Here is a 10,989-nt window from a genome sequence, read left to right on the forward strand (position 1 = left end):
CCAAGGAAAGTATATAAGCTCTGCTTAAGCTGTTCCCGGGGCTCTCTCTCTCTGCTCTATTCAATGAGCTCTGAGCCCCAGCATGCTGGACCCCCAATAAACCCTTTGCTGTTGCATGAGACAGTCTCTTGGTGGTCTCTTCCTCCGATGCTCACCCGACCTTTACAATAGGTCTGGGTCATATGATCTAAGCCACATGGAGTGCCAGAGGAAAGAAGCAAGTGCTGAGGTTTTGCGAAAAATGGTGGCATTGAGATAACAGTTAAGGAATGGAGGTGGTTATCAGAAAATCTACCCTTGGAAATGAATGTGATTTAGAGAAAAAGAGCGGTTACTATTTTTGGGAGTCGCCCCAACTCCAAAGACTAATTTCCCCATCCCCCGAGAAGAGCCTTCCAATGGTGAGCCCTGCTGGCTCACATGATCCTTACCCACCAATCAGACTATCCCTGCTGGCTCACATGATCCTTATCCACCAATCAGACTAGCCCTGCTGACTCACATGTCCTTACCCACCAATCAGACTATCCCTGCTGGCTCACATGATCCTTATCCACCAATCAGACTAGCCCTGCTGACTCACATGATCCTTACCCACCAATCAGAAAGCACCTGATGCCAACTGTCAAACCATTAAACTGTTAAACTGTCATAACTGTCAAACCACCCCCAGCTCTATAAATAAGCAGAGGTGTTCCTCAATAAGGCCATTTTCTCCGATGACAATCCTTGTTCGTTCTTTCAGCTATGGTATCTTCTTCCACTGAGGAAATGGTGACAAGATGAAGATGGTGATGATGATGGTGATGGTGATGATGTTGTTGGGAATCATGAAGGTGATAGTGACAATGGTGATGATGGTGATAGAATGGTGGTGGTGAGGATGATGGCGATAATGTGGTGATGATGGTCATGGTCATAATGGTGATGGGGATGATGGTGGTGAGGATGATGGTGATATTGGAGATTAAGGTGGTGATGATAATGATGGTAATGGGGATGATGGTGGTGAGGATGATGGAATAGTGGTGATTATGATGATGAAGTTAATGGTGATGATGGTGGTGATGACAGTGAAGCTAATGATTGATTGTTAATTACCATGGGTAGCTAGATTATTTGTTCTTGGCAGCAGACAGCATAAACATTTCATCCCATTGACTTTGGACTTGATGCCTTCCCTCATTGTGATTAGATGTGGCGATGGGATGCAGGTCAAGGTGTGAATGGCCACATTCCAAGAAAAACCTTCAGGGTGTGTGACTTGTTATCTTTAACACCTTTTCGAATGTCCTTCACTGAGCAAAAAGTAGACCTCACACCAAGATAAATACAAGTTGTTGCTAAGCAACCACCAAAAAGGCAAGGGAGGGTTGTCCCTACTTTTGAAATGTTAATTTTTGCCCTTTATACCCCACTTCCCACATGAAATAAAAGAAGAAAGCATTAAATATTATGTCTACAAAGGACTTTCATAAAAGCTGATATATTTTTTGCTAGTGAATTTGGGTAAAAAGAAACGAACTCAATCCAGATTAAATACTGAGTGATCCTACCCTGCTTGACATCCTTCCTCAGTTTTGATCTTCAAGAGATGCCCCAGCTCTCTGCCCAGACCCACCATGGAACGGTGGGGCAGGAAGACATCTAGCCCAAGCTTACATTGGAACTCCGCTGGGCTCCCTTGTGCCTGCCTAGCTTCTTGTCCTTTAAGTTACTGAGCCTTCTCCAGGGGACAGAAATAACACCTATTTTCCCAATTCTTTTCCTTCTTTGTTCTTATGGGCAATAATCTGGTTTCCTTAAGGGAGGCTGTTCTTAATTTGGTTCTGCTGTCTGTTCCACCACCACCCGCCCACACACACACACACACTCCTCCTCCAGCCCTTTAGCTTTTGGTCTCAGCTTGAGATCAACATGCTGAAGTTTTTGCTTTGGGCAGTGTCTCCTCCATTCACTCCTGGTCAGTCTCTGCATTTGGTGGATTTCTGGGGGTTTCAAACATGCTGCTGGCAGAGGTTAGCATCCCCAAATTTTCTAGTAAACTTTGCATCTCATTTTCAAAACAGAACTTTTCTGATTGTAAAATTCTACCTTGGGTTAGATATTTTATTGGGAAATCTAAGTGTTTTGTTTCAAGAAAATATAACAATATAATGTACACATAGATATATCTGAATATGCATATACATAGATATCTATTAATACATAATAATATATCTATTAATATATAATAATATAACATAATAGGAAATGTAATATAATTTCCTATCATTCTGTTACAGAATATTGCTTTTTGTTATCGATTCTTGTGCTCTTGCATGAAAAAAATTTAGGCAAGACCTAAAACTTAGTAGAAGTCTAGCAAAGTTTATCTCAAGGGTGAGAGTGGATCCTCTCAGAGAGGAAGATGACCACGTGGCCCTTAGTTTTCCAGTTGTATTGAGGGTCTGAGGGAAGTTTCCAGAGAGTCCCACCCAGGTACAACATATTTGGGTTGAAAGCAGGACTGCATCCAATTTTAGGGTCAGTGGTCTTTGCTTTTAATTTTCCTGTCTTCTGAGTCCTGGAGTCTTTGGCCTGTGTAAAGTCACAAAAGCCCCACTTCAGGGTAATTTGGGTTCTTCTCATGGGCATGAAGGCCCTGGGGATAGCCCTGCAGAAAACAGGGGGGTTTGGCAAGCAAGGTAGCACATCCTGTTGATGTTAGCCAGGAGAGGGACAGAGTGGCCTCAGGGAAATTGCTTGCTTTTTTTTTTTTCAGAGAAAGCATGAAGAGGGGGCAATATAGTCGGGCCAGGACAGCATCCTGTCCCAGTGTCCAATGGCTAGTGTCCATCTGCTACTACCCTTTCTGCTTCCACTGTTTTTAAACAAGTGTTCACCTTAGCAACAGAAATTGGCTTTTCCAAAGCCGCACTTGACTGATTATCGAGCTACTGGACATTTTCTGATCCACTCTTTGTATTCAGTTCTTAGTTGCGACCCAGGCTCCACACTGATACTGGTCTTAAAAATGAGAATCAGGTCCTCATTTACCTGGTGTTGAGGATTAAACACCCAAGGCATGCCAAGGCAAGAGAAAAAGGTAAATTTTATTTAAGAAACAGAACAGGTGGGGCACGGAGAACTCCTCCTGAGGGGAGGAAACCCACAAAGCTGGTGCTCAAGGGAATGGAGGTGTCTTATCCATTTATAGATTTTAGGTTTCCTTTCTTCTATTCCTACATGACCAGAAGTGACTAGAAACAGGAAGGGAGCCATGCTCTGCATGATTGCTCGTGTTGGGTGATGGGGAGTGTTATCTACCATTCCCTTTTCTTTGGTCATCAGCTACCTGTCTTTTGCCCTGGTCTTAGTTTTACCTGCTGAAAGACGGGGGCAAACCTATCGCTGCAGCAAAGTTTCCACAAGGGAGCGTCGGAGTGATGAGGAGTCCCACTTCTGCTCATTCAGGCCCTTGGGGGCTCCCCGATTCTTCAGCTCTTAGGCTCACTCTGGAATTTCCCTAAATGAAAGCATTCCATGCAACCCTTTCCTGAGGACCATGCCCTTGTTTTCCTTCCTGTCTCTTGCCACTTTTAATGGATTTGCAGCTATACACACTCGGAATTAGAGAGCTCTATTTTTCTTAATCCTTTAATGACTGGATCACACTTTGAATGTAAGAGCACCTTGAACAGAAGTCTAACTCTCTGGAGGGACCTCGTGGAGCTTCTGACTTCTTGAGATCCAGAAGGCTCTGTGCAGCAACTTGAGGCCTCCTTGCACCTCTGTGGCCATGATAAATAAGCTGGTGTAAATCTCAGTGTTCTCCACTCAGGCAGAAAATCGTTTGGCTGCCACTTTTTCACATCTTAAATCATATTTACCTCTTAGTTTAAAAACAATCATACCATCACCTACAACTCTCTCCCAAGGAAAGCCAGAAACTTGGCTCAAGTCCCCGCTAACCCAACCCAATTCCTGCCTGTTTCCCTGGGATGAACCAGGAGGGCAATGTTTAGACCCGAAGCCCCCCGCACGCCCACCTCTGGGTGCCAGGCATCTGTGAGTCACAACAGACTGTGAGGATGCTGGTGGAATGTTCTACTCAGAACCAGCACAGGAGCCTGGCAACCAGGGAGGACCCTCAGCAGGGCCAGGAGGGAGGAGACCAGCTTCGCTAAGAAAGGGTCATGCAATTCTTCTCTGTCTAGCCACATGAAAATAGTACTGCTGTGGCACATGGAAAAAGGGGCATGAAGCCATTTGCAGCCAGATGTAGCAATCCAGGAACTCGGTCTGGCCACCCCTGCCCCAGCTGGCCCCATGTGAAACCAAGGGTACCAAAGCCACAGCTTTCCCCATGCCTGGCACATAAGCCTGCCAACACCTCAATCGTGGACACCCTGGAGTGGCAGGAATGTAATCCATGCTGGCGTCTGGCCCTGCTCCTCCTGCATTAAACCCATTCTCTTAGGCTCTCACCACCCACCTTGCCTGACCATTGAAGTGGTCACCACAAAGCTGGCCTGTTTCCAGTTCAGGTACAGGGAAAGATAAGTTCCTCCTGATGTTACCTTTCTATTTGAGAATTGGAGGATATAATGTGTAGTGAGAGACAGGGACCTTTTCGTAGTGTTCAGTGAATGTTGGAAGGGTGTGTGGTCTAACTCACACCTTATCCCACCATAGCTATTGTCATGCCCAGCAAGGTGAAACTATGCCAGTGGATCCTTGCGCAGGATTCTCTTCCTCTAATAGCAGCTGATTCCTGTCTATCACGTTGGAGTCACACTTGGCCATCTGCTGGTGCTCAACAGTAGCAACACTGCATGGGTCTTGTGAGCAGGTCTCCAAAGGCCTCCCCTTTCTACCTGGCTCTCTGGGGTTGCTCATTCTGGGGAGAGCCGACTGCTTTGGGGTGAACATGCACCAACATCCCCCTGGGGAGGAAATGGGGCCTCCCACAACGTTGCCAGTTTGGAAGTATATTATTCAGCTCTAGATCCAACTTCAGTGACTGCAGCCTGGGTTGACAATATCCCTGCAGCCTTGTGTGTGGCAACCAGGGAGAGATGCTTCCAAATCCCTGGGCCATGAAAGCAACCATTTATTTTGTGGTTATTTTTAGAAGTCACTCGAATGTTGCAAAATATCTTGGGGTTATGTGTTATGCAGCAGGAGATAACTGATACATCTTATCAGAAGCCCCTCTGTTTCCTTAATGTTTAGCAGTATACTCCATGTCTGTTCTATGCCATGGTTGTTTATTACTTGATACTGTCATGATTCCTTGGGCTCTTCTTTCTTGGGATGTTACAGATGTAGCTGATCTGAACATTCTTGCATAGGTCTTACAATAAATGTGCTTTCATTTTTTGAGGGGTAAATACCTGGGAATACAATTATAGGATCAGAAACTCATTGTATATTTAATATTGTAAGAAACTGTTCAGTGGCTTTCTTCAAACCAGGGATGCCCTGTTACCCCTAGTTTCAGGTACTAGACACCTCACCAATGTTCTGATTCTATCTGTCCTCATCTTATTCACCCTGGTGGGTGTGCAGTGCCATTTCATATTTTCAGTACAGATTTTTTCTAATGAATAATGTTGAAACATTTTCTTCTGTTTCCTAAAATTTTTATATCTTTCTTTTGGGCAACATTTTTTTTTCTAAACATTGGATGGTTAATATTTTGTTATTGGATCAAAAAAGTTAATTTGTGTCTGAATAGAATCCCTTTGTTAGGTATATGCCTTGCAAATAAATTCTCCACATCAGTGCCTTGCCTGCTTATTTGAATAATAATGTACTTCATGGAGCAGAATATTTAAAGATTTTATGAAATTCAATGTATTTTTTTCTTTTATAGTTACTGATTTTGTGTGCTGGTAGAACCTCTTTGCTAGCCCCGGAATTCAGAGAGAACCCCCATATTTTGCTCTAGGAACTTTATTCTAGTTTCATATTTTACCTTTATCTCTTGCATCATCTCAAATTAATATTTTAGTAAATGAAACGTGCAGTATGGTTGCTGTTCAGCCCTATGGATACTGTGATCCTAGTACCATTTTGTGATAATATGCCCCCTTTCTGCACCAAATGGCTTCCATGCCACTTTTCTTTTAAATCGACCATGTTGCTGTGGGTCTATTCCAAGATGCTCAATCCAGTGTCATTTATCCATTTGATTTTTACCATACACCACAGGTTGTATTGTTACCCTGTTTATCTCAACATCAGCTCACTTCCAATTTTTTATTCCTTGATATTGTTTAGGTTACTCTAGTTCTACTACATTATGGTGTTGGGGCTGAGTGTAGCTCAGTGGCAGAGTATTTGGTGAGTGTGTACAAGGCCATGGGATTGGTGCCCAATGCATGTGTGTATGTGCGCACACACACACACACACACACAAAGTGTATATTTCTATGTAAGCTTCTTAATCAGCTTGTTTATCACTATGAAATAAAAGTACCCTGGAATATTTATTGTGAGTACAGAGATAAATTTCAGAATAATTCATTTCATAATAGGTTGGGACTTCCTATCCATGAACATGGTTTCACATCTTTTCATTTATTTAATATCTCTAAAAATAATTTGCAGTTTTCCATGTAATATTCTATGGTTTTCTCTTTGACAACTTGTAATTGTTTTATTTTTTAACAAAAGCAGATACGGAAGCAAACACAAATCCCATTTGGGGTTCAACAAGTTATTATAAAATGAGCTCCAGCAAGGTCAAGCTAGTAGAATTATTCCAGTCACCCCATAAGCCCCATTCATTTGCACAATTTCCACAAAAATAAAGCCATTACTATCTTGAGATTTATGAACCACCTCCTTGAATCTTTTCTTTTTTTGCAACTATAGCACTCACTATATATATATATCTATTCAAAATAGTGACATCCTGCCTACTTTTCATGAAACACAGGACAAAAAATACCTTTATTTCACTTTTAATCAAGAATTTCTTCTTCATCCCTTTAATTTTCTGAAATCTATCTGTCGAAAAACCCTGAGCCCTTTGGCTTGTAGGATACTCCTCAGCTGGAACCTGCCATTTCTCTGACTTTGGTATTTTTCACAATCGGGCAGGTGATTCTATGTGACTCAGGTTCAATCCCTCTGGTATAATGAAAGTTACTGTTTGGCAAGAATGAAAATTCAGCTCTATCTCCTTTTTTTTAAAACAACCAGTGATGCTTAATGTGAAGATTTATTCATCATCAAATGTATACACACAATATATATGTGTATACACACACACAATAATAGGTATAGCACAAAACATGTTTATATTCACATATGTCATAGAGTATACATTAATACAGGATTTATAGTATAGCATGTAAATATATTTAATATGTAGAAATATATTATTTTTTGGTAAAATTAAACATCACAAGGTTTTTCAGAAAGTGTTGCATAATGAGAAGCTGGGAACAGAGTAGTGAGTCCATGGGGGTTGAGGATACTCCTGGGGAGACCTCAGGACACTTAGCATCTGAGCTGAACAGAAGTGACAGCAAGGAATCAGTTATGCAAAGACCAGGAAGAAGCTGCCCAAAGCAAATAAGGCGTCAAATGACAAGATCCTCCATGAGAGTCAATCTTTTAAGATCCCAGCTAAGACACTAACACAGGACTAGGGGAGGTCAGGGTGGTTTTCACATGGCTAGGGGGCAGAAATAGTAGACCCAAGGTTTGCCTGCTCCAGGTGACTCCTGGTGGGTCACAGTTGCTGTAAACACCTCCAGTAGCAGTGTCAGCCTGGAGCCACCACCCCCAGCCCCTGCCACCCACATGCTTTTATTCAAAGATGCTTCGACTCCAGGCCTCTTCCAGTGAATCCATACATTCCCTAGTATGTACAGGAAAACCTCTAATTTAAGAGCCATTCATGGTGTGTCTATGTGGAGGATGAAGAATGGAATTATTACTGGGATGGAGGAAAAAAACCTCATGTTCATCACATGAAGTCCAGATGAAAGGAGCCCACATGTTGGAGGACCTTTGAAGTAAGTCATCTTCTCCACAGCCCTCGCTGTGGTCCTAGCAAGCCATGCAGAAAGTGGAAAGAAGCCTTTTACATCTCTGTGGCTTGCCAAACATGCCATTCACCCCAGAAAAGAAGGACTTCCAGAGTTTTCTCTTCTGGTCTTTTCTTAAGTTTCACGTAGCTGTGTGTTTAAAGTAGGGCTCTCACCTAGGACTGCTGCCACCCCATGCATACACCTGGATTCTCAAGCCACACCCTGGGCCATGGAAACTGCCCACCTCGTGCCACAGTTGTGGTCCTGTGTGTGTGTAATGTCACTGCCCACCCTGCAAGATAAGGAGCCATAGGCTTGGTTTCCTCTGGAGAGAGGGAGTCTAGAACCTACTTCAGGATTAGCCCAAGACTGTGGTGAAGAAAGGTATTTCATCTACCTGTTGTAGGGGAGCAAATTGGTTTTTCCAATCAATAATTGATCAACTCAGCCACTAAAATTCTGAACACACTTAAGGGGATAAAGATCCCTGACTTCCAGAGAAGGGGCCTCAAGAAGTTGATTTAGATCTTCTTCTCCAGCATCGGGGTAGATTTTGCACAGTACAGTTCTTGTTTGCTTTAAATTGACTTTTGGGGGAAAAAAGAACAAGGGATAGATTCAAGTCTGGTCCTAATTAGCTGGAAACAATCAGAGCATATCAACCGGCAGGGGCTCCCTGCTTGGGTGACACTGTCCATGCTGAAGCTAAGGACCAGTTACGTCACCTTGCCTGCTGCTGACTGGCCTCCACCTCTTCACTGTGAAGAGTAAAACACGACCTCTAGAAGCAGTTCTGGTGAGACCTTGTCACGTGGCAACCCTGAGCTCACTTCCTGCATCACCTGGTTGTCGTGGCAACAGCAGCACACTACCCTTCCTTCTTCCACTGGGTCCCCAGGCCCAGGTAATTCTGGCTGCCTCCTCCTTCAGTGCTGCCCAGGGGAGGGGACCTGGTCACTGTGCCTTGAGTGACTGGCCCTGTTTTCCTTAGTTCTTTGATTTCAGAAATGGATTTCCATAGTACCTTTACCAGCTGTCCAGGGTCCAAGTGGAGAAAAATCAAGAAGACCTTTTGACAAGGTCAAGTGGAATAATGACATTTGAATAGCTGCTGCTCCCTGGGCCCGTCCCAGCTGGCTCTGGCCAATATCTCTGCTTTGGAAAAGCACCGTGATCTGCCTTCATTCTCTAGACTAGGGTTTCTCAGGACATCTGGGGCCAGGAACTCCTCCTTTGGGGGATGGGGGTCCATGGGGAAGCAGTTGGTGTACTGTAAGATGTATAGCAGCCCCCTCACCCTCACCCCATGAAAGATACTTCCAGGTATTGCCAAGGTCCCCTGGGAGGTGAAACATCTGAAATCAGACCACTGCTCTGGGCCAACTGAAAATGCATTAGTTTTCTCCACCTCAGTTTCCATCCCAGTGGTGACATTATGGGGCCAACAGAACACAAGCCCGCACCTGATGATTTTTACCCAGCTCCTACACGGTAATTCTACAAACCTTAGAAAGAGAAAGAACTTCTTATCTTTTAGTTCAATAAAACTCAGGAGGGTGCTATGGGCTGGAAGGTAAGAGGGTGGCTCAGCTGCTCTGAATGGCCCTTGGCCATATGGAGTCACAGGACACTGACGCCACCCCATCTGCTTGCTTGGCACTGAAACCTCCCCTTGCTTCCTCAGACTCTGCTTCTCTGCGCTGCCAGAGCCCCTGAAGAGCTGCTCTCAGCCAGCAGTGGTTTGAGAGACTCCCTGATTGTAAGCCATGGGTGTGTTTTACCACCTCCTTAATCTGGAATCCCTCGCTGTGTTTCAGACCACCTAGACTATTCTTGCATAAGTAATTTTACTTTGTTACAGGCACCCTGAGTTTTCTCTTCCTCTTGCACTCTGACTTTTCATTCTTTCAATTTTCCACAACAGCTGCACCTTGCCTTTTAAAGGAGGCATTTCTGTTTTGTAACTTTCCAAAATACCCATCGGTTTTATCCCTCATGTGTACCTGAGCAGGTTTTGTCTTTTCTGGAATCATCATGGTGATCATTTGACAGATGGATTGCTACATGCAGAGAAATGGAAATCATCATTCTTTGTTTCTGAGATGTTGACAACGTTGACATGAAGTTTTTCCGAGGCAATTTCTCTTTCATGCCCATCAGTGGTAATTTCCAGGTTTGGTTTGGTTAATAAGATACGTTGACTATAAAGCTGTTGCATAAATTCCACTGTTTCAGCAGAAGATGTTTACTCCTCTCAGGAAAAGGCTCTACTATTTCCTTAAGCGTCCAACTGTCAGAGGACAAAAATAAGCCAACAGGTGGTTCACAGCCATTCTCCAGACAGACCAAAAGTATTTGTAAAAAGACTGTCCTAATTAACAATTAATGATTAGACTAATTACTTGTTTAAGAAAATCCCCCCAGAGATGTAAGAAGCACAGACTCTAGCAAATAATCTTCTATTTTATAAGCCACTGATACGTGTTTACTGGGAATTCTTTGCATATGGTTATCTTGTGACTACGCTCCAAGCATCCCGTGCTGGCGTGAGAAACATGCTAGTCACACATGCCCATGTGAGAGGTAGAATGAGCAGAGGCTTCTGCTAAGACTTTGCACAAGCTTCTGACTCATTAAATCTCTAGGATGTTAATTTTACAATTTCTACAAGTGATGTTTAAAATTATACTTCTTTTGTACTTAACAGTTGCTGAAAAGTGCTTAAAGACTTCTAGGTGCTTCCTAGTTTGACCCATGGATGATTGTTTGACAGAATCTGCTCCCACACTCTTCCATCTGTGTCCTTAGCCATGGGCAGTTAGGCGAGGCTTCCCAAGACCGTTAATTACTACAGCAACGCTGTCTTGAAAATATGTTGCAATTTTGTTTATGATTAAATATGAAGACTTTTTTTTTTAATGCCACAGTCCAGTGACTCAAGAGACTCTCCAGGGGAAAA

Source organism: Marmota marmota, unplaced genomic scaffold (assembly GCF_001458135.2).
Source record: "Marmota marmota marmota unplaced genomic scaffold, marMar, whole genome shotgun sequence".
In the NCBI taxonomy this organism is placed as follows: domain Eukaryota; kingdom Metazoa; phylum Chordata; class Mammalia; order Rodentia; family Sciuridae; genus Marmota; species Marmota marmota.